Source organism: Hylobates moloch, unplaced genomic scaffold, assembly GCF_009828535.3.
Source record: "Hylobates moloch isolate HMO894 unplaced genomic scaffold, HMol_V3 SCAFFOLD_20, whole genome shotgun sequence".
Classification (NCBI taxonomy): domain Eukaryota; kingdom Metazoa; phylum Chordata; class Mammalia; order Primates; family Hylobatidae; genus Hylobates; species Hylobates moloch.
Window position 1 is genome coordinate 19,783,928 of NW_026652295.1, and position 24,260 is coordinate 19,808,187.

General features: G+C 42.5%; 1 protein-coding gene across 5 annotated transcripts in view; it reads left to right on the forward strand.

The window, feature by feature from the left end:
* Positions 1 to 22,625: 22,625 nt before the first annotated feature.
* The window catches only part of CDKAL1 (CDK5 regulatory subunit associated protein 1 like 1), a 697,372-nt gene continuing 695,737 nt past the window's right edge, over positions 22,626 to 24,260 (forward strand). For 4 of the 5 annotated variants that reach the window (XM_058432566.1, XM_058432568.1, XM_058432569.1 and 1 more), the window contains exons 1-2: positions 22,646 to 22,743; positions 23,519 to 23,562. The gene's annotated coding sequence lies outside the window, so the exon portion shown is untranslated. Of the gene's footprint in view, positions 22,744 to 23,518; positions 23,563 to 24,260 lie in introns of all 5 variants that reach the window. The other variant, XM_032141403.2, reaches the window with a different exon arrangement.

Here is a 24,260-nt window from a genome sequence, read left to right on the forward strand (position 1 = left end):
TAAAACAGAAGTAAACATTTATTTTCTCATACAGTTTCTGTAGTCAGCAATTCAGGAGCAGCTTACTTGGAGTGGTTCTGGCTTGGGTATTTCCTGAAGTGGCAGTCAGGGTGGCAGCCAGGGTGGTAGTTATTTGAAGTCTTGTCTAGGGATGGAGGATTTACTACAAGCTGGCTCATTCTGATAGTTGGCAAGTTGTGCTGGTTGTTGGCAGGAGGCTCAGATCCGCCCCATGTGGACTTCTTCATAGGGCTGCTTAAGTAAGTGTCCTCATGACATGGCCATCGACTTCCCCAGAGCAAATGATCCAAGAGAGAATCACTGGGACCTGGGAGGTGAGCGAGTAGTGAGCTACAGCAAGGCATATGCTACAACGTCTTCTATGATGTAGCCTCAGAAATCACACAGTGTCATTTCATCAATATCCTGGTGGTGATACTAGTCTGCCATATTCAACGTGGGATGGGAATATATAAATACAAAGGGAGACTGGGAGCGGTGGCTTACGCCTGTAATCCCAACACTTTGGGAGGCCGAGGCGGGTGGATCACAAGGTCAGGAGATGGAGACATCCTGGCTAACATGGTGAAACCCCATCTCTACTAAAAATAAAAAAGAATTAGCTGGGCATGGTGGCAGGTGCCTGTAGTCCCAGCTACCCAGGAAGCTGAGGCAGGAGAATCACTTCAACCCAGGAGGTGGAGGTTGCAGTGAGCCAAGATCGTGCCACTGCACTCCAGCCTGGGTGACAGAGCGAGACTCCATCTCAAAAAAAAAAAAAAAAAAAAAAAAAGAACTATGCCATAAATACAAAGGTAGGGACCATTGGGGTCATCTTGGACACTGGCTGCCACATATCCCTTTATCTGACTGTGTGACATTGAGTCACAGCACCTGTCAACAGTGCAGTCCAGCTCTCAGCTCATCTGACTTAACCCACAGATAGATTTTTAGAGACAAGCATGCACTCCATACCCTTAAGGCAATCCTCTATTTATATTGTATCTATCAACCAAGCTTTAGTCAATGTTGAGCATTGGGACAATTGACATTATAATTCCTGACAAGCTCCTTGAGGGCATTAAAAATCTCTTGCTGATTAAGAGTATAGCAGACCAGGTGTAGCTGATCTCTGCCTACTTCTAAACCTCATCTCATCCCGCTCTTACCTCCTTCATACATTCTGGTCTCACTGGCCTTTTTCCCCCCACGGAGCCTTTGAATTTACAGTTCCCTTTGCCTGGAATGCTTTCCCTTGCTTCCTCACACTCTTGGCTGCTTCTTATTCTAGGCTTTTCCTTAAATGTCACCTCCTCAGAGAGAATGTCCCAGCTCACTTGGGACTCAAAAGGGGCAATGGCTTCTCATAATTGGGGGCCCTGAGCTATGTCCTGCCAAGAAGCAGGTGAAGAAGAATGTGTTCTGGCCAAGGAAAGCAACCCCAATAGCAGCCTCATGGGGAAGAAAAGGCACCATTTGTTATTTTTTAAATGAATAATACTAATAAAGACAATTATTGCTACCATTTATTAGTACTTAGATAGCAGTTGCACCCTTGTCCTCATCTCTTTCAAGAATTCACCTGCAGGCTGGGCACAGTAGCTCACTCCTATAATCCCTGCACTTTGGGAGGCCGAGGTGGATGGGTCACTTCAGGTCAGAAGTTCGAGACCAGCCTGGCCAATATGGTGAAACTTTGTCTCTATCAAAAAATACAAAAATTAGCTGGGTGTGGTAGTGCACACCGGTAATCCCAGCTACTCGAGAGGCTGAGGCTAGAGAATCCCTTGAACCTGGGAGGCAGAGGTTGCAATGAGCTGAGATCACGCCACTGCACTCCAGCCTGGGCGACAGCGACAGAGCAAGACTCCATCTCAAAAAAAAAAAAAAAAAAAAAAGAATTCACCTGCATAAAACATTCGTGAATAAGAGGGAATTTCTAAAGACATCAAGGGAAGAATGAGAAACAAAAAATCTGAAAACAAAAACAAAAAACAAACAACCACTTCTTCAGATAGCCCTGTTTTCCAAAGCGACTTTTTTCACTGTTCAGACATAGAGGTATTTTATCTCGTGTTGGGCTGGTAAATATTTACTAGTTAGCTCTTTGGGAGTGGGAAGGGCTGATGTGCAGACTTGCCAATTTCTGTAGTATAAATAATCCCACCATAACTGATTTCACACTGCCAGCATGATGCCTCTGAACATGAAGTTGGGAAGACATGCCAAAAACCAGCCCTTGAAAGCCCATAGTTGCCAGCTCCAGCACACCCGAGTACCCCTTCAGCACCAACGTCATTTATTTTTTTTTCTCCCCTCACAGATTTACCCAGCTTCCAGCCCTCCCAGTGGAACTTTGCATATGCAAACCCTATTCAACTCTCAGAAAAACAAAAAGACTTCAGTTAACAGGATTCATCCTCCCTAGAAGATATTTTGATACCAGAACTTGACTCTTAAGGCCTTAGCTCCAAGAAGTACATTCAAGTATTTCTTCTAAACTCATTTCTTAGATCGTAAGACAAATTCAAGAAAATGTTATTTCCTCTCTTTCCTTATACATGTATTTTCTAATTTATAATCCTCACTACTGTCATTTGGGATATAATTTTAGTTTCAGTTTTCTGATAAGGAGCCAAAGTTCAAGCTGGACACAGCAGCGCACACCTGTAGTCCTAGCTACACAGGATGCTGAGGCAGGAGACTCACTTGAGCCCAGATGTTTGAGGCTGTACTGTGCTATAATCATGCCTGGGAATAGCCACTGCACTCCAGCCTGGGCAACACAGAGAGATCCCCTCTCTTAAAAAATATATATGCAAACAGAAGGTCAGGGAGTTCAAGTGACTTGCCCAAATTTACTGATTTTTTTTTTTTTTTTTTTTTTTCTGAGATGGAGTCCCACTCTGTTGTCCAGGCTGGAGTGCAATGGCACGATCTCTACTCACTGCAACCTCTGCCTTCTGGGTTCAAGCGATTCTCCTGCCTCAGCCTCTTAAGTAGCTGAGACTACAGGCATGCACCACCACGCCTGGCTGATTTTTTGTATTTTTAGTAGAGACAGGGTTTTACCATGTTGGCCAGGCTGGTCTCGAACTCCTGACCTCAGGTGATCCACACATCTCAGCCTCCCAAAGTGCTGGGATTATAGGCACGAGCCACCACACCTGGCCTAATTTACCGAATTATTATTATTATTTATTTTATTTATTAATTTATTTTGAGACGGAGTCCCGCTTTGTCACCCAGGCAGTGGAATGATCTTGGCTCACTGCAAGCTCCGCCTCCTGGGTTCAAGCCATTCTCCTGCCTCAGCCTCCCGAGTAGCTGGGACTACAATTGCCTGCCACCACGCCCGGCTAATTTTTTGTATTTTTTAGTAGAGACAGGGTTTCACCATGTTAGCCAGGATGGTCTCGATCTCCTGACCTCGTGATCCGCCCGCCTCGGCCTCCCAAAGTGTTGGGATTACAGGCGTGAGCCACCATGCCCGGCCTAATTTACTGAATTATTAAGTGGTATCTGATTCCATCTGATGACCAGTCTGTGCTCTTAACTTTTACCCTACATTAAGTGAGCCTGTGAACCATGCTATGGCATAGAGAGCTCATTGGGAAGCCCTAATAGAGGTATTTCTCAATCAACCATACAGCCTTCCCAGGCTATTGCTGGAGAATTAACACTATGATTGAACAAAGAAAGTGATTTTTAAATAAGGAAATTCAGAAAACTTTTATTTTACCATACACAAACACAGAGCCAGGTACAGAAGTGGATATAAGTCCGGGAACTAAGACTTTTTCTTTTTTTAGAGAAAGGCTCTCCCTCTGTTGCCCAGGCTGGAGTGCAGTGGCCTGATAATAGCTCACAGCAGCCTCAAACTCCTGGGCTCAAGCAATCCTCCTGAGTAGCTGGGATACAGGCGTGTGCCACTATGCCTGGCTAATTGTTAAAATTTTTTTGTAGAGACAGTCTTGCCATGCATCCCAGGCCGGTCTCTAACTCCTGGCCTCAAGTGATCCTCCCACCTCGGTCTCCCAACGTGATAGGATTACAGGCCTGAGACACTGTGCCTGGCTGAACTAAGACTTTGCAACATTTGTAGAAAAAAATGAATATGGAGGATAATAAAATAAGAAAAGCAAAGCAATGAGTAATTTGTTTTAAACTGCACCTCCCAGGGAGGCAACACAGGGAGTAATTACTAAACTCTACAAATCCACAGTATACAGTTCCCTTAAGGTAAGATCCTTAGAAATTCAATTTTGGGGGCCAGTATCCATTCACCGTTTCTTTAATAATATCGGTGCCAATTCTACTCTGGGAAACCTCACCTCCTCAACTTTCAGTCCAAGTGCTTATTTATTTATTTTTTCTTTTGAGATGGAGTCTCACTCTGTCGCCCAGGCTGGGGTGCAGTGGTGCCATCTCAGCTTACTGCAGCCTCTGCCCCCCAGGTTCAAGCTATTCTCCTGCTTCAGCCTCCCTAGCAGCTGGGATTACAGGCATGCGCTATCATACCTGGCTAATTTTTGTATTTTTAGTAGAGATGGGTTTTTACCATGTTGGCCAAGCTGGTCTCAAACTCCTGACCTCAGATGACTCACCCGCCTCAGCTTCCCAAAGTGCTCGGATTATAGGCATGAGCCACCGCGCCCAGCCAGTCCAAGTGCTTTAGATGGTGTCACTCCATATCCTACTTTCAAAGAGTTCATATGGGGTAGATTTTATGGTATGTGAATTACATCTCGATAAGATTGTCATCTAAAGAAAAAAATAGTTCCTGTGACTTAGTCCAGCTAATTAGAATATTACACTCTCCTGGCCACATGAATCTGTTCAGGAACAATTATGTAACCCAATCAAACAAATAAAACAAAATTAGACTTTTGCTGGGATTGTTGAAAGGCACACTTTCAAAACGTTTTTATTGAATTGAATCCGGGAAGATGCTGCTGCAGGCACCCATCTTGTTTCCCTGTGGAGCCAGAGAATAACTCCAATCTCCAATCTTCCTGAAACAAGGAATAGAGATATTTCCTGATGACATTTTTATTTAAACTTCTTCCCAATTCAGTGAAGGGGAGAAAATGTAATTTCTTTTCTCAACCTTTCTAAGTTCATAGCTGGGACATCTCTGTAGCAAAAGACAGATCAACAAGAGAAAAACAAGCATTTTTTTTTATTTTTAATGCCTGCTCTGCCCACCGTGCAGGAGAAATCCCAATTTGAAAGTATCTCTCAAAATGGTGGCTAAGAGTCCTGGCTTAGAACGCATACCTAACAAAGAGCAATAATTTAGAAGTGACAAGACAATGGAACAAGCAGCTTCAGGCTCCCAAAAGGTGGGGAAATCATGGGAAGGTAATAAAGTCTGCTCCAGATTCCTCTGGCCCGCTAGTGCCAGTCTTCAAGCTAAGTGGATGATAATCTGCATGTCTGTCTTTACACAGAAAGGGTAAGCAGGATCCCTTCTGCGTCTTTTTCATGGGAATTTTTATGGCCAGCCATAGGTAAGAAGGAGCAGCTCAAACAGAACTTTTCTATAAACTACTGCTTCCCAATTGTCTCTAGCTTAAAAATATTTATGCCAGGATGGCTGTGGTGGCTCATGCCTGTAATCCCAGCACTTCAGGAGGCTAAGGCAGGAGTATAGCTTGAGCCCAGGAGTTCAAGACCAGCCTCGGCAATAAAGCAAGTCCTTGTCTTTACAAAAAATTCTACTGAAGCAGCCTGGATTGCTTGAGCCCAAGAGGTTGAGGCTGCAGTGAGCCATGATCATGCCACTGCATTCTAGCCTGGGTGACACAGCAAGATCCTGTCTCAAAGAATAAAATAAAATAACAACAACAACAAATATGTATGCCAAAAGGCATATCTTGGGGGTGAAATATTCTGGTTTCCTTCACCAGCCTTGATTGAAGTAAAATCTAGACCAAGATCGTAAGACCAAGCTACACAAGCTAATAACATATATATTTTTTAATATAAGCCAATTTGGTAGTGTTTTCTGTTATTTGTAACTAAAAAGAAGTTTGAGGCTGGGCACAGTGGCGCATGCCTGTAATTCCACACTTTGTGAGGCGGAGGTGAGTGGATCACTTGAGGTCAGGAGTTTGAGACCAGCCTAGCCAACATAGTGAAACCCCGTCTGTACTAAAAATACTAAAATTAGGCCTGGTGTGGTGGCACATGCCTGTAGTTCCAGCAACTTGGGAGGCTGAGGCGGGAGGATCAGTTGAACCCAGGAAGCAGAGGTTGCAGTGAGCTGAGATTGCGTGACTACACTCCAGCCTGGGCGACAGAGTGAGAGTCCATCTCAAAGAAACCAAAAGAAGTTTGAAAAATGATGAGAAATTCCTATCAGAATTTGGTATAAAAGACACTAAATTGTAGAATCATCTAAGTTAAAGGTAGTTTTAAGAAAAGTAGGCCAGGCATGGTAGCTCACGCCTGTAATCCCAGCACTTTGGGAGACCAAGGCAGGCGGATCGGTTGAGGTCAGGAGTTTGAGACCAGCCTGGCCAACATGGTCAAACCCCATCTCTACCAAAAATATAAAAAGTTAGCTGGACATGTTGGTGCGCACCTGTAATCCCAGCTACTCGGGAGGCTGAGGCAGGAGAATCGCTTGAACCTGGGAGGTGGAGGTTGCAGTGAGCTGAGATCCTGCCACTGCACTCCAGCCTGGGTAACAGAATAAGACTCTGTCTCAAAAATAAATAAATAAATAAAGAAGAGAAAAGAAAACACCCCTCAGGCCTAGGCTGAACGTTGATAATCTTACTAACCCTTCATATGAAATGGAAACACTCAGTCAAATGACTATGACTATCATGTATTTTATCTTGGGACGTGGACCGTTTCTTGACAAAGGATGGAATGTTAGAGAACATAGTATGACAATGCCAGAATTTTAGAGTGTGTTGGCTGTTTCCTATGGCCTATGTCATGGTGCCCCAAAAAGGAGGGTTACATTGAAAGTAGCTCGTCAGAAATCTAAGAGCCAGCATCAATTTTTTTTTTTTTTTTTGAGATGAGGTTTCCCTCTTGTTGCCCAGGCTGGAGTGCAATGGCGTGATCTTGGCTCACCGCAACCTCCGCCTCCCAGATTCGAGTGATTCTCCTGCCTCAGCCTCCCAAATAGCTGGGATTACAGGCATGTACCACCATGCCCAGCTAATTTTGTATTTTTAGTAGACACAGGGTTTCTCCATGTTGGCCAGGCTGGTCTCGAACTCTTGACCTCAAGTGATCCTCCCACCTCGGCCTCCCAAAGTGCTGGGATTACAGGTGTGAGCCACCACGCCCAGCATAATATTTTTAAATTATTCCTGATCCCATAGGTCCCATTCAACTACCTCCCGAAGGCACTTACGGCTGACAAAGTAGGCAATTATCATTTACAGAAATGTGGCTGGATTGCAGGCCTGGAGCCGATTAGCCTCACCTACAGACCCACCCTAGAACATCTAAATTGCCTCAAGACAGATGCAGAGATGAATGTCATTAGCTAACTGTTCGAAAAGAAGGGTGGAACTTTAGAGTCTGCTGCTAAGAAACAGAGGCCCAGAAGTCCAGTTCTAGACTCAACCTGGTGCTTATTTCACCTCTAAACCTCTAATGCACTTGCCACACTCTTGGTGCTCAAGAGATGTAACCTCAAGAAAAGAAATCCTTACCAATGTCTACTTTAAATCTACCCATTGGAGGAAAAGGGACCATTTTAGCTGATTAAGAAGTTCACTCTGGGCCCGGTGCAGTGGCTCACACCTTTGATCCCAGCACTTTGGGAGGTCAAGGCGGGTGGATCACCTGAGGTCAGGAGTTCGAGGCCAGCCTGGCCAACATGGTGAAACGCTGTCTCTACTAAAAATACAAAACTCAGCCAGGTGTGGTTCCCATACTTTCAGCTACGTGGGAGGCTGAGGCAGGAGAATTGCTGGAACCTGGGAGGCAGTGGTCACGGTGAGCTGAGATCACAGCCCTGCACTCCAGCCTGGGAGACAGAATGAGACTCCGTCTCAATCAATCAATCAATTAAAAAAAAAAATCACTCTCTGGCCAGGCGTGATGGGTCACAGCTGTAGCCCTAGCTACTAGGAAGATTGGCGCAGGAGGAGACTTGAGCCCAGGAGGTCGAGGCTGCCGTGAGCCATGTTTGCACCACTGCACCCCAGCCTGACAGAGTGAGACGCTGTCTCAAAAAAAAAAAGAAAAAAAAAGAGAAAAGAAAAGAAAAAAGAAATTCACTCTGTTGGTAGTAAGTTGCAAGATTGTGTATACAGCGTTACACATAGTAATTGGAGTCAATATATATATTAGCTCTGGTAGGATGTAAAAATAACTGCTAACAGGGTTGTCTCTGGGAACTGGGTAGATCAAGGGGAGATTTACTTTTCCCGATGCTTTGTTTTGTACCAGGTAAATCTATTATTTATTCAAAAATAGATACATTGTATAAAATTAAATAGCATTTGATAATTTATAATTTCTCTATTACATTGTTGTAACAATATTAGTTGTTCAAGGATTAAACTAAACTCATTTAACTTTACATTAATATTTAAATTTTAAATCTTTTTTATTTTGGTAAGATATGCATAACTTAAATTTTACCATTTTAACTATTTTTAACTGTACATTTCAGTGGCGTTAAGTACTTTTTTTTTTTTTTGTGACAGACTCCCACACTGTTGCCGAGGCTGGAGTGCGGTGGCACTGTCTCAGATCACTGCTATCTCTGCCTCCCGGGTTCAAGCGATTCTCCTGCCTCAGTCTCCCTAGTAGCTGGGACTACAGGCGCCTGCCACACCTGGATAATTTTTTGTATTTTTAGTAGAGATGGGGTTTCACCATATTGGTCGGGCTGGTCACGAACTCCTGACCTCAGGTGATCTGCCCACCTCGGCATCCCAAAGTGCTAGGATTACAGGCGTGAGCCACCGCGCCCAGCCGGATAAGTCTATTTTTCAGAAGAATGAACTTTTCATGTAAGTAATTAGTTTTTATTTTTAAAATTAATTTCTGCTTTTAATCACAACTGAGTAATTTAAATTTAAAACCTAAATTTAAAATTGATATATAATAGTTGTACAGATTTTTGGGGTACATGCAATATTTTGATACCTGTTTACAATGTATAATGATAAACAGAGTAATTAGGATATCTACCACCATAAACATTGATCTTTTCTTCATGTTGGAAACATTATATTTTTTTCTTCTAGCTATTTTGAAATATACAATGAATAATTTTTAACTATAATTTCCCAACTGTACTACTGAGTAACTTATTCCTTCTATCTAACTGTATTTTTTTTTTTTTTTTTTTTTTTTTTTGAGACAGGGTCTCACTCTTTCACCCAGGCTGGAGTGCAGTGGCACAATCTCGGGTCACTGCAACCTCTGCCTCCCAGGCTCAGGCGATTCTCCTGCCTGAGCCTCCCCAGTAGCTGGGATTATAGCTGTGTACCACTACCATCCAGCCGGCTAATTTTAGTATTTTTAGTAGAGACAGGGGTCTCACCATGCTGGCCAGGCTGGTCTCAAACTCCTGACCTCAAATGATCCACCTGCCTCGGCCTCCCAAAGTGCTGGGTTTGCAGGCATGAGCCACACTGCACCTAGCCCTAACTGTATTTTTGTGCTACCCATTAACCGGCTTCTAGTCATCCCCTGCAACCTCCTCCCCTTCCCAGCCTCTGGTAACAATCATTCTACTCTCTACCTCCAAAAGATCCACTTTTTTAGCTCTCATATATGAGTAAGAACATTTGTCTTTCTGTGCCGAGCTTATTTCACTTACCATGGTGACTACCAGTTCCATCTATGTTGCTGCAAATAACAGGATTTCATTTTTTAATGGCTAAATAATATTCCATTTTATATATGGACCACATTTTCTTTATCCATCTTCTGATGGACATTTAGATTGATTTCATACCTTAGATATTGCGAAGAGTGGTGCAAGAAACATGGGAGTGCCAACAAATGTCTATTTGATATACTGATTTCCTTTCTTTTGGATATATACCCAGCAGTTGGATTGCTGGATTATATGGTAGTTCTATATTTAGTTTTCTGAGGAACCTCCATACTGTATTCCATAATGTCTATACTACTTTACAGAGCACATTTTGTATGCATTATAAATGCAGTATAAATCCACCTCATTTAATTTATTCTAAATATCAATTAAGTCTATATTTGAACATGTCAGGACCTTTTACACAATACTTTATCCACTCAGATTCTCATTATTGACACTGAAGAATTAAAATCTCCAATATAATTTTGATTGTGTCAATAGCCTGTATTTCTAACAAACACATATCCACTGAGGTTTTGACATCTGGTTCACATTCTTCTCTGCCTAACTACTACCACTTTCCTAGGTAAATTATACATTCCACTTCTTAGCCTGAGAGTTCTCTAACCTGTATTCCAATTATTACTTTCTTTCAACAGGCCACTCTCCCAGCCACATCCTGGACCTTGTTATCATTCAGGACTCCTCTACTTTTGACACCTTACCCTCAGAACACAGCCTCCTTTCCTTCCCGTCATTCTGCCTCACAAGGCAGCAGGTTCATCTAACCTTCTTCTCCAGCCTCAGTCCTGTCCCTTCTTCTAGTTGGGTTTATCCCATTTTGGGTTCTCTTTCTTCTTTCTTTCTTTCTTTTTCTTTCTTTCTTCTTTCTTTCTTCTTTCTTTCTTTCTTTCTTTCTTCTTTCTTTTTCTTTCTTTCTTTCTTTCTTCTTTCTTTTTCTTTCTTTCTTTTTTTTTTTTAGACAAGATCTTGCTCTATGTCACCCAAGCTGGAGTGCAGTGGTGCAATCATGGCTCACGCTAACCTCAATGTCCCAGGCTCAAGTGATCCTCCTGCCTCAGCCTCCCAAGTAGCTGGGATCACAGGCATGTGCCACCACACCCGGCTAATTTAATTTTTTAATTTTTTTTTGTAGAGTCAGGGTCCCCTGTGTTGCCCAGGCTTGTTTTTAACTCCTGGGTTCAAGTAAATCACTTGAGCCTCAGCCTCCCAAAGTGCTGGGATTACAGGCATGAGTGAGTCACCATGCCTGGCTGATTTTCTTTCTTCTCAATTCAACTTGACCTTCATTTCTAGCCACTTAAACTGTGTTCCCACCCATACCTTCAGTTGCCTTCCCCTCCTCTCTTTCTACTCTATCTGCCCTACAAATCCCCACCCCTGGATTAATACATTCATTGCCTTCCCTGCTACTATCTCTAGGGAATGCAGAATTAGTAAAAACTCTTGATTGACAATGAGAATCCAACAGGAGCTAGCTTCAAAAAAATTAATATGAAAATTCAAATTTGTACCCTTAGGGAACCAAGGATTAAGAATGTAGGCTGGCCTTTAAAGGATCAGAATCAGTACTTCTGTCTTCAGTTTTTGTCTCTATTTCTCTCTGTCTGCTTCTTTCTTCTCTTTTTCTCCCTCTCTAGAATAACTTTCTGTTCTCACACAGTAACGTGGAAGCTTCCTAACGTGCAACTCCTGTTAAAGTGATGTCAAAGGTGATACTGGAATCTCTTAGCCTTAGTTTCTAATTCATGGGGGAAAGAGCTATGATTGGCCTGATTTGGTGGGGATCTACTCTAGATAGATCAACTAGGGCCAGAAAGGCGTGACCATATTTTATAAAATGATAGCTGGAGACTCACAGCTGTTACCATGTACTCTTCCATGAAACTATTGCCAGGGAAGATACAATATGCTGTCCACGAGTAAATGCACAAGGTTACAGGTACTCATGAAATCTATAACTGTAGCCAGAGGAATACCAGGCTCTGATTCCGCTAGACTTAGTCACATGCCCACTAGCAGAGGCTGAGATAGTCTATTCCCATTAGCATAGGTAAGAAGAGGGTCTCCTGAATGAGAAAAAATGACTGGCACAGTTGCTAGAAGATAGATAAGGAAGCTGTGAAACTCCCTGGCGATTAATTACCGTGTATTTATGGCCAGTTTAATATGTGCAGGGCCAGGCTATGAGCTGAATATATTTTTACTCAATATGTTTTCATTGCTTTATTTGAAGATATAAAAAATCTTAGAATGTTAAAAATACCCAATTCGTTGCTAAATGTAAAGCAATATTTTTTCAAAATCAAATCAAAATGACTTTAGATTATTTTGGATTAACCACACCATTGTTTCCCTCCATTAGCTAAGATAATCAGCAATCAATTAAATATACTTCCATATGTCATTTATCTAATAATACATCATAATTATATGAAAACAAATCGACTTCAGGGAGTCGTTTTGCTCCATGCAAATTCATTTTGGATATGAATTCTGCCCATATTTATACCTAACATAATTAAATATATGCTTTGAAAAGAAATGCTGTAACAATTCACTGAGTGCCTTTTTACTAAACTAAACATTTTTTTCCGTCTCCCTTGCAATCATCATTGAGAAATTACAGAGGGCAAATATAAGAACACAACAAAGGATAAGACAAAAAGCCTTGCTTCCTTTATTCTGTTCTGGCTTGCTTTGACTTTTGATCTCTGCTTTTACTTTCCTGTTGAATAGACAACAACCCCCAAGGAGGCCTTCAAGAAATTTAGAATAAGCAAACAAACCAAACGGAGTACTTCCTTCTCCTTCCTCCCCTCCCAGCTGTTGCAATTTAAATCTGCCTTTTCTGTAGGTTCAGGGAATAAATTCTCATGAAACTGGCTGCTGCAGGAGTTCTGTTCTGTTCTTTGACAGTTTCTCACTAGCAAAACCCTCCTTGGCCTTTAGTATTCTCACCACTCACTCTATCTCTTTTTTTTTTTTTTTTTGAGATGGAGTCTCACTCTGTCTATCGCCCAGGCTGGAGTGCAGTGGCACAATCGCGGCTCATGGCAACCTCTGCCCCCCAGGTTCAAGCGATTCTCCTGCCTCAGCCTCCTGAGTAGCTGGGATTACAGGTGCCCGCTACCACGCCCAGCTAATTTTTGTATTTTTAATAGAGACGGGGTTTCACCATGTTGGCCAGGCTGGTCTTGAACTCCCAACCTCAGGTGATCCACCTGCCTTGGCCTCCCAAAGTACTGGGATTACAGGCATGAGCCACTGTGCCCAGCCTCACCACTCACTCTCAAAGGGAGTTGCTCTTAGTGGAATTGCAAGTCCCTGAATTTCTTCTACAGATTTATCACTTGTAAGAAAAGAATTGGAAAAATTCCAGGGAGAGATGTAGCTAGGGAGCATGAAAGACAAAGCCCAAGTAGTATCATGTCAATGTTAATTTCTTGGAGTTGATAATTGTAATTTGGTTCTATAACGTGTTAGCACCTGGGTGCTGGAGAGGATGTGGAGAAACAGGAACACTTTTACACTGTTGGTGGGAGTGTAAACTAGTTCAACCATTGTGGAAGACAGTGTGGTGATTCCTCAAGGATCTAGAACTAGAAATGCCATTTGACCCAGTGATCCCATTACTAGGTGTATACCCAAAGGATTATAAATCATGCTACTATAAAGACACATGCACACGTGTGTTTACTGTGGCACTATTCACAATAGCAAAGACTTGGAACCAACCCAAATGTCCATCAATGATAGGCTGGATTAAGAAAATGTGGCACATATACACCATGGAATACTATGCAGCCATAAAAAAGATGAGTTCATGTCCTTTGTAGGGACATGGATGAAGCTGCAAACCATCATTCTGAGCAAACTATCGCAAGGACAGAAAACCAAACACTGCATGTTCTCACTCACAGGTGGGAATTGAACAATGAGAACACTTGGACATGGGGTGGGGAACATCACACACCGGGGCCTGTTGTGGGGTGGGGGGAGGGGGAGGGATAGCATTAGGAGAAATACCTAATGTAAATGACGATTTGATGGGTGCAGCACACCAACACGGCACATGTATACATATGTAACAAACCTGCACATTGTGTACATGTACCCTAGAACTTAAAGTATAATAATAAAAAAAAATTAGCACCTGAGGAAGGTGAGTGAAGGCTATACATGAATTAATTGCAATACTTTTGTCACTTAAAATCTGAAATTATTTCAAAGTGAAAGGTTAAAGAAAATTTAAAAATTAAAAACACTGAACTCCTGATCGCCTCCATTTCTACTCCCAAACCTGCTCCATCTGCAATCTTTTCCATCTCCATGGATGGCAATTTCATTCTTCTTGTCCAGGCCAAAACATTTAAAGTCATCTTTTATGTCTTTTTCGCCCTTCTATCTCAATTCCAATCTACAAGACATTTCATGAGCTTTGTCTTTCCATATGTCCAGTATCAAACCACTTCTCATCACCTCTCTTGCTGCCTCCCAGTCCAGGACATTGTCAGTGCTTGCCTGGATTATTGCAAAAGCTTTCTAATCAGCCTCCTTGATCTACTTCTCTTCTCCTAATGCTCTAATGGTTCTCATTTTATTCAGAGTAAAAGTCAAAGTTCTGACTATGGCCTATGAGGCCCTACATGTTTCCTTCACTTTCTACGTGATCCAGCTTTGATCTCTTCTTTTACTACTCACTCACTCACTTAATTCAAACCACTCTAATCTACATTTTTAGAGCCACAGTCTTGCTCTGTCACCCAGGCTGGAGTGCAGTGGTGCGATCCTAGCTCACTGCAGCCTTGACTTCCCCGGGTTCAAGGGATCCTTCTGCCTCAGCCTCCTGAGTAGCTGGGAATACAGGCATATACCACCATGCCCAGCTAATTTTTAAATTGTTTGTAGAGGTGGGGTCTTGCTGTGTTGCCCAGGCTGGTCATGTACCCTGCTGTTTTTCAAACAGGTCAGGTATGCTCCTACCTGATGGCTTTTCCACGAGGTGGCCCCTTTTCCTTGAATGCTCTTCCCCCACACATTTTTTGGCTGACCCCGTCACTTTTTTGAGCCTTTACTTAAAGGTCTTTTTCTCAATAAGCCTACTCTGACCACCATCTTTAAAAACTGCAAGCCCTGATTCTGGTTTTTCTTAATCTGCTGTAATTCCGTGGCCATCTTTATCACCCTTCAATGCACAATACAATTTTCATATGATATTTCTTGTGTTTTGTCTATCTCTACCTATTAGTATATAAACTTTTTTTTTTTTTTTTTTTTGAGACAGTCTCGCTCTGATGCCCAGGCTGGAGTGCAGTGGCATGATCTCCGCTCACTGCAACCTCTGCCTCCTGGGTTCAAGCAATTCCCTGCCTCAGCCTCCCGAGTAGCTGGGATTACAGGCATGCACCACCACGCCTGGCTAATTTTTGTATTTTTAGTAGAGACAGGGTTTCACCATGTTGGCCAGGCTGGTCTCGAACTCCTGACCTCGTGATCCACCTGCCTTGGCCTCCCAAAGTGTTGGGATTACAGGCATGAGCCACCGTGCCCGTCCGCATACAAATTCTTAAAAGGGGAATGATATTGTCTGTTTTATTTCTTGAGCATTTAGAGCAGTACTTGGTATACTGTATATACTCAGTAAATACATTATTGTGTAACTCAATAAGTTTGCAATGTATGAGTCATATATTACTGAAGGACAGAGAAAACATCACATGTCTTCTACCCACAGATAATTATAAGCAACCAGGGAGTTAGAAAACAGATGTGAATTCTTATTTTTTTAATCATTAAGAGAATATGTAACAGCAAGAAGTTTAGCCAGCGCTCTTCTGGTTGCAAGTCATAGAAATCCACTCAAATTAGTTTAAGAAAAGAAGAGAAGGATTTACTTGTTAACATAACTGAATAGCACAAAAAGAAAGCTAGCTCCAGACGTGCTGGGTATAGGGGCCTTACAATTGTCCTCGGAACTTATTGATTTCTCCCTTCATCTCTCAACTCTGCTTTCCTCTGAAAGAGCTTTGGTAGGCCGTGCGTGGTGGCTCACACCTGTAATCCCAGCACTTTGGGAGGCCGAAGTGGGCGGATCACGAGGTCAGGAGATCGAGACCATCCTGGCTAACACGGTGAAACCCCGTCTCTACTAAAAATACAAAAAATTAGCCGGGCGTGGTGATGCATGCCTGTAGTCCCAGCTACTCGGGAGGCTGAGGCAGAAGAATTGCTTGAACCTGTGAGGCGGAGGTTGCAGTGAGCCAAGATTGTGCCACTGCACTCCAGCCTGGGTGACAGAGCGAGACTCCGTCTCAAAAAAAAAAAAAAAATAGCTTCAATCTCAGGCTGGTGCTCTCCTCATGGTAGTCCTGGAAGCTTCTGCCTCAGAATTTCACAGTTGACCAACAACCCCGAATTCACGCTGGTCTGGTGTTGGTTACATGCCCTGTGATGTTCTCATTTCTCTGGCTTGGGCTACAGGGCACTTGTACAACCCCCAAAACACTTGTACTGAGAGTGGGAGAGTGAACAGATAAAATTAATTATAGAATTGAACCAAATCTATCTGTGTAAGTTGATAGAGTAGAATAGATGATAGTAAAGCTGAAAGAGGTGGTTCAAGTCTGTAATCCCAACATTTTGGGAGACTGAGGCGGGAGTATCACTTGAGCTAGGAGTTCGAGACCAGCCTGGGTAACAGCAAGACTTTGTCTCTACCAAAAATTAAAAAAATTAGCTAGGAGTGGTGGTGTGCACACCTATAGTCCCAGCTACTTGACAGGCTGAGGTGGGCAGATCGCTGGAGCCTGGGAGGTCGAGGCTGCAGCAAGCCGTGACAGCACTACTGCATGCCAGCCTGGGTGACAGAGCCAGACCCTGTCTCAGAAAAAAAAAAAAAAAAAAGTTAATAGAAGTATAGCACTCTGACCCCTAGTGGTTAAATTATGCAGAGAACAATTCAGGACTTGTCCAAAGACAACAGGAGGTTGATTTATTTCACATTATGTTCCTATATGATCTTTTTATCAGTTTATTTAAAAGCATCAGCTTTCTTCCCTTTTATTCTCCACATTGAAGTATCCATCCATTTGGGGCAATTTTTCCTTTCACATATATCTAGTATTTCTCTTCCCTCCCCCGCCCAATTCCTCTGCTGTTACCAGATTTCTTCTTGGGTTCATCCAATACCTGAAAAATCTTCCTAAAAAACTGTTTAGTTGGCCAGGCACAGTGGCTCAGGGCTGTAATCCCAGCACTTTGGGAGGCTGAGGCGGGCGGATCACCTGAGGTCAGCAGTTGGAGACCAGCCTGGCGAACGTGGCAAAACGCTGTCTCTACTAAAAATACAAAAATGGGCCAGGTGCGGTGGCTCAGGCCTGTAATCTTAGCGCTTTGGGAGGCCGAGGCAAGCGGATCACCTGAGGTCAGGAGTTTGAGATCACCCTAGCCAATGTGGGGAAACCGCGCCTCTACTTAAAAAAAAAAAATAGGCGGGTGTGGTGGTGGGCACCTGTAATCCCAGGTACTCAGGAGGCTGAGGCAGGAGAATCACTTGAACCTGGGAGGTGGAGGTTGTAGTGAGCCGAGATCACACCACTGCACTCCAACCTGGGTAATAGAGCAAGACTTCACCTCAAAGAAAAAAAAAAAAGTTGATAGTAGAAGTATAGCATTCTGACCCCTAGTGGTTAAATTATGCAGAGAAAATTCAGCATTTGTCCAAAGACAATAGGAGGTTATTTCACATCATGTTCCTATATGATCTTTTTATCGGTTTATTAAAGAACATCAGCATTCTTCCCTTTTATTCTCTACATTGAAGCATCCATCCATCTGGGGCAATTTTTCGTTTCTCATAGATCTAGTATTTCTCTTTTTGTCCCCCTCTATTCCTCTGCTGTTACCATCTTTCTCCTTGGGTACATCCAACACCTGCAAAACCTTCCTAAAAAAAACTGTTTAGTTGGCCAGGCACAGTGGTTCAGGCCTGTAATCCCAGCACTTTGGGAGGCCAAGGCAGGAGAATCGCCTGAGGTCAGGAGTTCGAGACCAGCCTGGCGAACATGGCAAAACCCCGTCCCTACTGAAATTACAAAAATTGGCTGGGTGCGGTGGCATGCGCCTGTAAAAAAAAAATTAAGAGCACTTAATAGTCATGCTTTTCACTTTGCTTATATATAGCTTATATATATATAAATATATAAATCTGTTTAACTCTCATTCTACTAAATTTACCTAATGTTCTACATAGAAAATTTCATGTATATTGTTTATCATCTTTCAAGAGTGAATTAAGCACATGAATATTTTCTCATGAAAAGGGATATTGATTGGTACAGATGTGTATGTATAATGTCTAGTTGCTCAGATCATCAACTAAATCTAAAACATGTGTTCCAGCTGGCCTGGTGGCTCATGCATGCAATCCCAGCACTTTGGGAGGTTGAGGTGGAGGATTGCTTGAGGCTAGGAGTTCGAGACCAGTCTGGGCAACATAGTGAGACTCTGTTACTACAAAAAAAGTTTTAAAATTAGTCGAGCATGGTGGCATGCTCCTGTAGTCCCAGCTACTTGGGAGGCAGAGGTGGGAGGACTGTTTGAGCTCAGGAGTTCAAGTTTCCAGTGAGCTCTGATGGTGCCACTGTTCTCCAGCCTGGGTGACAGAGCCAGACCCTGTCTCCAAAAACATAATATTAAAAAACAGTTCCCAATTTTTAATTTTAATTTTATATATTTATTTTTGAGAGAGGGTCTCATTCTGTTGCCTGGCGTGGAGTGCAGTGGTGTGATTTTGGCTCACTGCAACCTTGACCTTCTGAGCTCAAGTGATTGTCCCACCTCAGCCTCTCGAGTAGCTGGAACCACCATGTCTGGCTAATTTTTTGTTTGTTTTGTAGAGACAGGGTCTGGCCATGTTGCCCAGGCTGGTCTCAAACTCTTGGGCTCAAGTGAAACAACTGCCTCTGCCTCCCAAAGTGCTAGGATTACAGGCATGAGCCACCGTGCCTGGCCTCAGATTTTTATAATTTTCTTATTTTATTCTTTATTGATTAGTCACTGAGAGGGTAAGAATTGTGTAACTTCTTTCTTGTCCATATTTCCTCTTCAATTTTTACTGTGAAGGCCAACATAAAATATGGAAGGCAAACAGATTATTTTTTTTTTTTGAGATGGAGTCTCACTTTGTCGCCCAGGCTGGAGTGCAGTGGCGTGATCTCGGCTTACTGCAACCTCCACCCCCTAGGTTCAAGCGATTCTCCTGCCTCAGCCTCCTGAGTACCTGCCTGCCACCGCGCCTGGCTAATTTTTGTATTTTTAGTAGAGACAGGGTTTCACCATCTTGGCCAGGCTGGTCTTGAACTTGTGACCTCGTGATCCACCCGTCTCGGCCCCCTAAAGTGCTGAGATTACAAGCATGAGCCACTGTGCCCAGCCCAGGCAAACAGATTTTATTCCACTTTTCCTTGATCACTCTTTTGTTTTTTCTTTCCAATGTTTTTTCTCTATTTGAAATTTTGCATTATTGTCGCTTTCTTCTGAAGTATTCATATAGAGTTGTTAAAACAACTGAAGTCAGACTGCCTAAGCTTTAGATTTCTTCTCTGTTAAAAGAGATAACAAGATAATAATAGCATCCTCATTTACAGGGTTACTTACGGGTGGTTATTGGCACACATTTATAAGTGCTTGAAAAAATCTTAGCTTTACTATTATTTTATAGATTTACTTGCATTTTTAATGTTCTTGGTATACACCAATTGGTTTGTTTACTTACTACCAAATATTTATAAAGCATTTAGTGTTATATTGTTGGCTGAAAAAACAGTAACAAAATAGGGTGGTGTATATTTATGAAGCTTAACTCTAATTTAAGAAACAAAGCATAATTTTTTTTTCTTTGAGACGAAATCTCACTGTGTTGCCCAGGCTGGAGTGCAGTGGCACGATCTCAGCTCACTGCAATCTCTGCCTTCCAGGTTGAAGTGATTCTCCTGCCTCAGCCTCCCAAGTAGTTGGGACTACAGGCTCGTGCCATCATGCCTGGCTAATTTTTTGTATTTTTAGTAGAGACAGTGTTTTACCATGTTAGCCAGTATGGTCTTGATCTCTTGACCTCGTGATCCGCCTGCCTCAGCCTCCCAAAGTGCTGGGATTACAGGCGTAAGCCATCGTGCCTGGCCCTTTTTTTAAATCTTTTTGAGATGGAGTTTTGCTCTTGTTGCCCAGGCTGGAGTGCAATGGTGCAATCTCGGCTCACTGCAACCTCCACCTCCTGGGTTCAAGCGATTCTCCTGCCTCAGCCTCCTGAGTAGCTGGCATTACAGGCATGCGCCACCACACCCGGCTAATTTTGTATTTTTAGTAGAGACAGGGTTTCACCATGTTGGTCAGTCTGGTCTCGAACTCCTGGCCTCAGGTGATCCACCCGCCTCGGCTTCCCAAAGTGCTAGGATTACAGGCGTGATCCACTGCACCCAGCCTTACCTGCTTGTTTTCCAAAAGGTGTACAGATACTATAAATACATTTAACCAATCCTCTATTGAGAAGGAGACAGAGAGGGTTTCCAGTCTTTTGCTATTATAAGCAATGCTTAAAAAAATACTCTGGAACACAGGTCATTGTAAGCAATACTTCAAAAAATACTCTGGAGCATAGGTCATTATGTATATTTCTGTAAGATAAATTCCTAGAGGTAGGGTTACTGACTTCAAAGGATTTAGACCAAAGGTGCTTAAAGAGAGAGGTTTCACCTGTTAGTTAGTTGCTGTAGCCAAAACTTGAAAACATCCTATCTTCCTCTTTTTTTGTACCTATCAATCACCAAGTCTTGCTGCTGTTACCTCCTCAATTTGTTTAAATCTGTCCTTCCTTCCCATTCCTCCCAGCCAACAACTCAATTTAGGCTTTTACTATTTCTTCATGTCTGAAATATCGTCCTCAAACCCATTGTCCTGAGAGAATAATCTGCTCGAACACATTCATGTTGCCTCCTACATACATCCAGGATTAAGTCTAATGCCTTTGAGCACACGAGGTTCACCTTGATCTAGTCCCTGTGCTTCGCTTTCTCTGGCAGACTTCTCCCATCACCAGCTTCACTCTCTCTGCTTTTACACTGTAGAATAATTCATCATTTCAGGCCTCCTTGCTTTTGCTCTGGCTGACTCTCCAGCCTGGAATGCCTTCATCCGTTTCCCTTACTTCACCTTTGTGTTCCTGTGCATTCATCTTTCATAGTGATTGCTATTCTCTACTGAAATGAATTTTCTCAAAATAGCCTGCAATTGCAATAGGGAGTACTTTTTTTCTTTCCCTTTAGCTGTAGCATCTATCACAGTGCTTGTGGTCATGGGGTACATACTCAGTAAAATCTCCTTTACTGAACTCAACTAGATCTTGGGGGAAAAGGGGTGGAGTAATTCATTCATTCATTCATTCATTCAACATATGTTTATTAAGAAGCTATAAACATAGGCACAAAGTTATGTGCTAGGTAGTGCGATTACAACCAAGAAGATAACCCAGGGCCTACTTTTGGTCTAGTGAAAGGGATGGAATTAGATGGGTATGGTGGTGCGCACCTGTAGTCCCAGCTACTTGGGAGGCTAAGGCATGAGAATCTCTTGAGGCTAGGTGGGAGAGGTTGCAGTGAGCTGTGATTGTAACACTGTACTCCAGCCTGGGTGACAGAAGAAGACCCTATCTGGAAAAAAAAAAAAAAAAAAAAAAAGTAGGGCAAGATAAATTCACAATTTTAATTTAGGTGGGTAAAGACAACAGTGGACCCCAGGGCATAGTTTAGATTATTTTATGGATATGGATAAACAGAGAAAAGGGTGGGTTTTTTTTTTTAATCTATTTTAGGGACAGGGTCTCACTGTGCTGCCCGGGCTATTTTCAAACTTCTGAGCTCGAGTGATCCTCCCACATCAGCCTCTTGAGTAGATGGATGGCATTTTAATTAGATGAAATTGTACTAGGAAAGGCATTTGCAAAACAAAGTAATTGCCCCAAATCACTGTGAAACCCTAAGTCAGGCATAAAACTCAAGATTTCTGACCCTTCTTCATGGCCTATTGCCTCCTATTGCCTTTACTTTTTCAAGTAAAGATATTCTTCTGGTAAACACATCGTCAAATACAGTGTCTTGGGTAACGAATAGTAAAGTGAGATAACATATGTAGAGCAAGCGGGTGAGAATCTGTACTCCATAAAAGTATTTTCTTTCCATAGGTGTCAGCTAAACTGCCATCTAAGTTTTCCAAAACAAAAAACAAAAACATTTGTGTGGTGCTAAATGATGTATATTAAGTGAAACCTACCAACTGACCTCTATCTTTTCCTTCCTGTTTTTTTTTAATATTAAAGAAGAGACCTCTTTTCACAAATGATTGAGGAGGCTAGTAAAATGCAGTGAGAAGAGCAAGTTCTTTGGGAGTCAGACAGCATCGGATCCAGCCCAGAGCGCAGCACGACTAGTAGAGTAACTTAGATTAAGTCCTTAAACTTCCAGTGTCCTCTTTTGTAAACTGGGAATAATAATAATAATAAATAAATAGTGAAATAATATTTATGCAAAGTACTTAGCACGGTGTCTAACACATAACCTCTTAGGAGAAGCTGGCTATTAAGCATTTCTAGGAACCCGAGGACTCAGGGTTGTTATTTTAGTTCTTGGAATCAAAGGAACTTGAAGCGTAGTCATTCCTAAACTAAGTTAAACCAGGACTAGCGCTTTCAGCAATGATGTAATTTGATCTCTTCGGGCCACCGTCGCTGAGCATGCGTAAATAAACGTGGCGGGACGTATGTGTCATGGCGCTCTCCATCTAAAGTCTGTGCAGCTTCCGGAGAGTGGCGGGTTGATTCTCTCACTTTGGACTGGTTTTTACTTCCCGACTTCTGGGTAAGGGTGGCCGATGGGTCCATGTGGGGCAGAGTGTGGCCACAGCTCCTTTTATGGCCAAACCGTGTTTCTCCAGTTTCAGTTTTTCTTGGGCTGTTTGCAAATTTGTTTCGCAGTTAAAAGGAGATTTGCCAGCTGGGATAGGGGAATTGGGAGGCAGATGGGGCTTCCAGGAGCGAGGATAGGGTCGTTGACCTCAGGTGCCGCTCTCCAGTTAGGAGTATTTTAGGCACCTCGTTCCTTATTGTCAGATTTAACTTCATTTGTTCTCCCACTTTATACCTTAGTGAATTTGTAGATGTGACAAGGCTTTCGCCGTTACATAGCTTTCCCAGATCAGTGTCCTAAAAATTTAAGCAGAAGTTATTGAGAAAAGCAGCTGTCTTGCTTTTTCACTTTTCGTTCTTCTTTGTTCATAAAACCTTTTTCTGAATCTCGGGACGACAGTTATCTTTCGGATGGAACGTGATCTAGATGTCTACCTACCTTATTGACTTAATCTTGTTTTGTAGTGGTTGGTTACTCGCGCTATGCAGACGTGTTGTAGTGCTGAATATAACATTTATTACTAAGGCCAGACACTGGATCCCAGTCACGGCCGATGCCAGCACACCTGTTGTAATCAGTAAGAAGTTACAAGTAGTATGGAGCATCATTAATCCTGCTGTATAAAGCAGTCTTTTATGGAGTCTGATTCCTTTTAGGAAAGAATCCTTACAGTGTTTTTGTGAACTTCTTAGGTGCTTGCTTTTCCTAATCAATTTTTGTTTTCCAGACTCATCTTTCAAGAGGACTTTAGACTAATTGCAGATAATTAAGGTACTGATTTATTTTAAACCTTTTATGTTTGAGTGCTGTGCATATTTCTGCATATTAGAAAATGCAGAGAGGTAGCCTAATTTCTTAGCTATTTGCCACTATCATGTTATGAAAATATTGTGCTTTATATACCACTAAGTCGAAGAGATATTTTCATTTATTTTACCTAACCTTTCATTTTCATTCACCAGTATTGACCATGTCCACTTTTTTGACATGCCCACTTCCTTTGCCTTCCATGGCCCATGGATTTTTTTTCATTCTCTGGTCGCTGTTTCTTGGAATCCATTATAAGCTGATTTTCCTTCTTCTGGCAGTTAAATTTGGAGTCTCTCAAGTCGTAGTCTTGTACCTTCTCCTACCTCTGTTCTCTTTTTCTTTCCCTCTGGGTGATGTAGTCCACGTGCCTGTCAGCAGTTATTTGTCTTTTTGATTCTACCCATCCTAGTGGATATGAAGTGGTATATTGTGGTTTGGATTTCCATTTCCCTGATGGCTCATGATGTTGACGTCTTTTCATGTGCTTATCAGCCATTTGTACGTGTGTGTTTTTGAGACACGGCTTCCCTATGTCACCCAGGCCGGAGTTCAGTGGCTCGATTACGGCTCACTGTAGCCTTGACCACCTGGTCTCAAGTGATCCCACTTCAGCCTCCCAAGTAGCTGGGACTACAGGTGCATGCCACCATGCCTGGCTA